The following is a 7,500-nucleotide window of genomic DNA, read 5'->3' as shown; positions in this document are numbered from 1 at the left end:
GCTATGGATTACAGGCAACATCCGCATCGAGCTAAAGGCTAGAGCTGCCGCTTTCAAGGAGCGGGAAACTAATCTGGACGCTTATAAGAAATCCCGCTATTCCCTCTGATGAACCATCAAACAGGCAAAGTGTCAATACAGGATTAAGATTGAATCCTACTACACCAGCTCTGATGATCGTCGGATGTGGCAGGGCTTGAAAACTATTACAGACTACAAAGGGAAACCCAGCCACAAGCTGCCCAGTGACACGAGCCTACCAGACGAGCTAAATGCCTTTTGTGCTCGCTTCGAGGCAAGCAACACTGAAGCACGCATGAGAGCACCAGCTGTTCCGGACGACTGTGTGATAACGCTCTCGGTAGCCGATGTGAGCAAGACCATTAAACAGGTCAACATTCACAAAGCCGCGGGCCAGACGGATTACCAGGACATGTACTCAAAGCATGTGAGGACCAACTGGCAAGTGTCTTCACTGACATTTTTAACCTCTCCCTGACCGAGTCTGTAATACCTACATGTTTCAAGCAGACCACCATAGTCCCTGTGCCCAAGGAAGCGAAGGTAACCTGCCTAAATGATTACTGCCCCGTAGCACTCACGTCGGTAGACATGAAGTGCTTTGAAAGGCTGGTCATGGCTCACATCAACAACATCATCCCGGATACCCTAGACCCACTCCAATTCGCATACCGCCCCAACAGATCCACAGATGACGCAATCTCAATCGCACTCCACACTGCCCTTTCCCACTTGGACAAAAGGAACACCTATGTGAGAATGCTGTTCATTGACTAAAGCTTTGCGTTCAACACCATAGTGCCCACAAAGCTCATCAGTAAGCTAAGGACCCTGGGACTAAACACCTCCCTCTGCAACTGGATCCTGGACTTCCTGATAGGCCACCCCCAGGTGGTAAGGGTAGGCAACAGCACGTCTGCTACGCTGATCCTTAACACTTGGGCCCCTCAGGGGTGCGTGCTTAGTCCCCTCCTGTACTCCCTGTTCACCTACGACTGCGTGGCCAAACATGACTCCAACACCATCATTAAGTTTGCTTACGACACAACAGTTGAAGGCCTGATCACTGACAATGATGAGACAGCCAATAGGGAGGAGGTCAGAGATCTGGCAGTGTGGTGCCAGGACAACAACTTCTCCCTCAATGTGAGCAAGACAAAGGAGCTGATCGTGGCCCCCATTAACATCAACAGGGCTGTAGTGGAGCGGGTCGAGAGTTTCAAGTTCCTTGGTGTCCACATCACCAACAAACTATCATGGTCCAAACACACCAAGACAGTCGTGAAGAGGGCACTACAACACCTTTCCCCCTCAGGAGACTGAAAAGATTTGGCATGGGTCCCCAGATCCTCAAAGAGTTATACAGCTGCACCATCGAGAGCATCCTGACTGGTTGCATCACCGCCTGGTATGGCAACTGCTCGGCATCTGACCGTAAGGCGCTACAGAGGGTAGTGCGTACAGCCTAGTACATCACTGGGGCCAAGCTTCCTGCCATCCAGGACCTATATAGTAGGCGGTGTCAGAGGAAAGCCAAAACAATTGGCAAAGACTCCAGTCACCCAAGTCATAGACTGTTCTCTCTGCTACCGCATGGCAAGCGGTACCGGAGCGCCAAGTCTAGGATCAAAAGGCTCCTTAACAGTTTCTACCCCCAAGCTATAAGACTGCTGAACAATTAATCAAATGGCCACCCAGTCTATTTACATTAACCCCCCCCCCTCCATTTGTTTTTACACTGCTGCTACCCGCTGTCTATTATCTATGTATAGTCACTTTACCCCTACCTACATGTACAAATTACCTCGACTGACCTGTACCCTGCACATTGACTCGGTACCGGTACCCCCTGTATATAGCCTCATTATTGTTATTTTATTGTGTTACTTTTTATTATTTTTTACTTTCGTTTATTTGGTAAATATTTTCTTAACTCTTTCTTGAACTGCATTGTTGGTTAAGGGCTTGTAAGTAAGCATTTCACGGTAAGGTCTACACCTGTTGTATTTGGTCATGTGACAAATACAGTTTGATTTGATTTGATTATCAGTCTAGTGTAGGTCAGGTCTATCCCCAGGCTATGTTCACACCTGTAGTACTTTATTGAGCCACACGGCCCAACCTGCATCACAAGGTCCATGCCTCAGATTATGCTCACAATTACTTATTCCAGTACCCTGAAATCAAATACACACTGAAACATGTGCAGCGACTAGTTTTGCTATAAAATTAAATGTGTTAAAATAGTTGTGATATAAAGTTAAATGTGTTAAATACAGTCATTCTGCATTGAGTCCATTAAGAGAGTGTGTATGGACATTCTTAGTTCCCTGTATCTCTATGGCATCATTTTCCTAGATGTTGTCTTATAGAGTCCTAGGGATGCTCTTGGGATCCTGATTGCAGTGTGTCCCAGACAAGCAGTATAGTACTTCCAGTCAGTGTGCTGTTCATTACTGCATGCTTGCCCTGTCTGATTTCACATCTCATATTATCTCAGTCACTCTGGTATTGTGATGTGTCCTGTCCTACACCACCATTTATCATTGTTGTCACACACACTGATTTAGTTCCTGATTGTGGTCCAATGTCACCATGACACCCACTAAATCTCTGTGTCAACCTGACTACAGCAGGTTGATTAGAAGTCACCAGACACAGCCTTTTCATCATCTCTCTACTCCTCCTCCTGAATCCCTCTTTTCCCTCATCCCTTATACCCCTCCATCCTCCTCATCGTCCCTCTACTCCTCCTCTTCCTGAACCCCTCGATTATTTTTCCCTTCCTCTTTTTCCTCTAAATCAACTCTCCATCTCTTATATCCTCCATCCTTCAAATTGTACACCTCCTCTAACTCTCTCCTCTAACTCTCTCCTCTCGCTCTCTCCTCTCGCTCGCTCTCTCCTCTAACTCACTCTCTCCTCTAACTCTCTCCTCTAGCTCTCTCCTCTCTCTCCTCTCGCTCTCTCCTCTCACTCATTTTCTCCTCTAACTCTCTCCTCTCGCTCTCTCCTCTCACTCCCTCCTCTCACTCGACTGTTTTCATTTCCCTGAGGGTCGTGATGAGGTTGTGGAATGCTTAGTGTCTCAGGCGCCTAGGATGTGGATCAACCACCTCCCCTTCCTACTCTCCTATTGTTAGCTAGGACACACACACATACACGCACGCGCACACACACATACACACAAAAACACACACACATACACACACTAACACACACACACAACCCATGCTTCCACAGCACAGTAGTTAGCTATCTAAATATTTGATGGAGCTGTCGAAGCAGCTTACTATCCAGACGGGACAGTGTTTGGCCTCACGCTGGTGATCCAATATTTATGCACCCACTGCAGTATTGACAATTGGCCGTTGAAGTCGTCCTGTGGGAGAAAAGCACAGAACAATGTGTGAAATAAGGTACATGGAGAGAGAAAGAAAGGGAAGGAAAAGACTGAGGAACACAAAAGGGGAAATGTATGGTAATTCCTCGTCTCAGATATAAGTATATGATATTCTAACACTTTGGGAATTGCTGTTATTCCCCAGATCCTAGAATGTCAGAGACAGAGCAAAGCCGCTGCAGAGAAAGAGAGAGATAGTGAGAGGAAGAGAAGAAGAAGTTGAAAAAGAGAGAGTGATATACTATATAGGGGTCTCCTGAGAGTTGTTGTGAAGAGCCCACCTCTCTCAGTTCAGTTCAAACAGACTGGAGAAAGACAAACAGCTATCTAATTCTCTCTCTCTCTCTCTCTCTCTCTCTCTCTCTCTCTCTCTCTCTCTCTCTCTCTCTCTCTCTCTCTCTCTCTCTGTCTCGCTCTCTCTCTCTCTCTCTCTCTCTCTCTCTCTCTCTCTCTCTCTCTCTCTCTCTCTCTCTCTCTCTCTCTCTCTCTCTCTCTCTCTCTCTCTCTCCGCTCCGCTCCACTCACACCAGAAGCCCATTTCCACTCTGTTATCTGGTATTGAGCTATCTGAGAATGAAACAAGGAGGGATATCCTCAGCCCAGATCTCTGCTGGAAATAACTAGGATATATATGATATGACATGAAAATATGGCACTCAAAAAAAACAATGTGATCGAGCAAATGATTGCATGTTTATATATTTCTCCAATAAAATATGATAAAAAATAAAATTAAAATAAAGAAATGTGTCACTGACTTCATCACCATACTCCATCCCGTAATCAGCAGGAATAAAACCATACCATAATACAGACAACACATAGAAATGTAGTGTGTGTGTACGTGTGTGTATGCGTCAGGGAGCTGACACACAAATACATGATATGAGCAGTGTCTCTGTCTCCCCTAGCCTGGCAGGCAGGAGGGATTCTGAACAGTTTTGCATTTTTATATTTTTATATCTGCACCTGGGTCATGAGCCTAGCCCGGGAATGGCATTTTGTCAATAATTGAAAGACATCTCCGAATGTTAAGGTAATAAAATCATTTATAGATAAAGAAGCATATTAAATCTGTGGGACTCTTTTTAGGGTGATACTATAATTTATGACTTTCCCAATGAGATTACCTCAGCTCTTTGAGCGAGTAATGCTATAAATCTGAATTAATTGCATTGGGGAAACATCAATAGTCAGGCATGATTTCATTTATGTGCGTTCTAATGCAGTTTGGGCGCTTTCAAGGTGCCATATCTAATGCAAATGAAACAATAAAAAACAGCACAAGGAAATAGAGGAAATATAATGACTCTTTTAATGTAATAATGTGTTCCTGTTGTGTCCTTATGACTGTGTGTGTATGTTAGGGAAGGGGAATGCATGTATTTATGTATGTGCAAGTGTGTCATTATTGTGTAAGTGTGTCATTATTTTTGAAAGTGTGTGTGTGTGTGTATGTGTGTCTGTGTGTCTGTGTGTCTATGTGTGTGAGTGTGTGAGTGTGTGTGTGTGTGTGTGTGTATGCTACTTGCGTTTGCATGTGTGTGTGTGTAGGAAATGTAGGTGGACCTGTGTCAGCTACTAAATGTGTCTACAGTACCAGCAGGATGTTGACAGTGTGTTTGTGTGGTATGGTATTCTTTATGTTGTGTTTGTGTGGTATGGTATTCTTTATGTTGTGTTTGTGTGTGACTCACAATATATTCCGTTGGTGAGAGTAGGAACCCTTCCTTTGTTCAGCCTCTCTACAGCACCGTGTGAGTCAGTGAGAGAGAGAGAGAGAGAGAGAGAGAGAGAGAGAGAGAGAGAGAGAGAGAGAGAGAGAGAGAGAGAGAGAGAGAGAGAGAGAGAGAGAGAGAGAGAGAGAGAGAGAGAGAGAGAGAGAGCGAGACAGTTAGAGAGATGGAGGGAGAAAGAGATTGAGAGAGTGAGAGATGAAAGGAGAGAAAGGATGAGAGAGAGATTGAAAATAGAGAGAGCGAGAGAGGGAGTGAGAGAACTATACATCCGTGCAATGTAGGAGGAGACAAAGGATTGCAGTACAGGGTGGCTGAGGAAGGAGAGACAGGGGCAGAGGAAGAGGCAGGGGCAGAGGAAGAGGCTGGGGCAGAGGAAGAGGCAGAGGCAGAGGCAGAGGCAGAGGCAGGGGCAGAGGAAGAGGAAGAGGCAGAGGCAGAGGAAGAGGCAGGGGCAGAGGAAGAGGAAGAGGCAGGGGCAGAGGAAGAGGCAGGGGCAGAGGAAGAGTAAGAGGCAGGGGCAGAGGAAGAGGAATAGGCAGGGGCAGAGGAAGAGAAAGAGGCAGGGGCAGGGGAAGAGGAAGAGGCAGGGGCAGAGGCAGAGGAAGAGGAAGAGGCAGGGGCAGAGGCAGAGGAAGAGGCAGAGGAAGAGGCAGAGGAAGGGGAAGAGGAAGGGGCAGAGGCAGAGGCAGAGGCAGAGGCAGAGGAAGAGGAAGAAGCAGAGACAAAGACAGAGGAAGAGAAAGAGGCAGGGGCAGAGGAAGAGGAAGAGGCAGGGGCAGAGGAAGAGGCAGGGGCAGAGGAAGAGGCAGGGGCAGAGGAAGAGAAAGAGGCAGGGGCAGAGGAAGAGGCAGGGGCAGAGGAAGAGGCAGGGGCAGAGGAAGAGGAAGAGGCAGGGGCAGAGGAAGAGAAAGAGGCAGGAGCAGAGGAAGAGGAAGAGGAAGAGACAGGGGCAGAGGAAGAGGCAGGGGCAGAGGAAGAGGCAGGGGCAGAGGAAGAAAAAGAGGCAGGGGCAGAGGAAGAGGAAGAGGAAGAGGCAGGGGCAGAGGAAGAGGAAGAGGCAGGGGCAGAGGAAGAGGAAGAGGCAGGGGTAGAGGAAGAGGCAGGGGCAGAGGAAGAGGTAGGGGCAGAGGAAGAGGTAGAGGTAGGGGCAGAGGAAGAGGAAGGGGCAGAGGAGGAGGTAGGGGCAGAGGAATAGGAAGAGGCAGGGGCAGAGGAAGAGGAAGGAGCAGAGGAAGAGGAAGAGGCAGAGGAAGAGGCAGGGGCAGAGGAAGAGGCAGGGGCAGAGGCAGAGGAAGAGGCAGGGGCAGAGGCTGAGGAAGAGGTAGGAGCAGAGGAAGAGGAAGGGGCAGAGGAAGAGGAAGGGGCAGAGGAAGAGGTAGGGGCAGAGGAAGAGGAAGGGGCAGAGGAAGAGGTAGGGGCAGAGGAAGAGGAAGGGGCAGAGGAAGGGGCAGAGGAAGAGGCAGGGGCAGGGGACAGAAAAACTGTCAGAGAGAAATATGAGGTTAGACGAACGCTGAACCCTGGACACTCGGCTAGCACAACACCTGCACTACATTACCCTCATCTCTCCCTACGGGGGTCACGTATGTGCAGCTGGTGTCGCTGGTGAACTTCTACTAGATCCTCGATGATTGTATCCTACTGGGTTAATTTGTCTCCTGTTGGAGTGGCTGTCAGTATAGCAGGTCACAGTAGTCTCCTGTTGCAGTGGCTGTCAGTATAGCAGGCCACTGTAGTCTCCTGTTGGAGTGGCTGGCAGTATAGCAGGCCACAGTAGTCTCCTGTTGCAGTGGCTGGCAGTATAGCAGGCCACAGTAGTCTCCTGTTGCAGTGGCTGGCAGTATAGCAGGCCACAGTAGTCTCCTGTTGCAGTGGCTGGCAGTATAGTAGGCCACAGTAGTCTCCTGTTGCAGTGGCTGGCAGTATAGCAGGCCACAGTAGTCTCCTGTTGCAGTGGCTTGCAGTATAGCAGGCCACAGTAGTCTCCTGTTGCAGTGGCTAGCAGCATAGCAGGCCACAGTAGTCTCCTGTTGCAGTGGCTGGCAGTATAGCAGGCCACAGTAGTCTCCTGTTGCAGTGACTGGCAGTATAGCAGGCCACAGTAATTACGGTTTAATATGAGAGTGTTGTAGTGATCATACATTTTTTATGTTATTCTCCAGTTCTCAGAAAAGCAACTACTGTCTGTGTGTGTGTGTGTGTGTGTGTGTGTGTGTGTGTGTGTGTGTGTGTGTGTGTGTGTGTGTGTGTGTGTGTGTGTGTGCGGGTGCGGGTGCGAGTGCGTGTGTGGGTTGGATCTTCTATCCTTGTGGGGACCTAAAATCCCCAAAAGTCCCC

The sequence above is a fragment of the Coregonus clupeaformis genome, chromosome 20 (genome assembly GCF_020615455.1).
Source record: "Coregonus clupeaformis isolate EN_2021a chromosome 20, ASM2061545v1, whole genome shotgun sequence".
In the NCBI taxonomy this organism is placed as follows: Eukaryota; Metazoa; Chordata; class Actinopteri; order Salmoniformes; family Salmonidae; genus Coregonus; species Coregonus clupeaformis.
Note: the sequence above shows the minus strand (reverse complement) of the source record.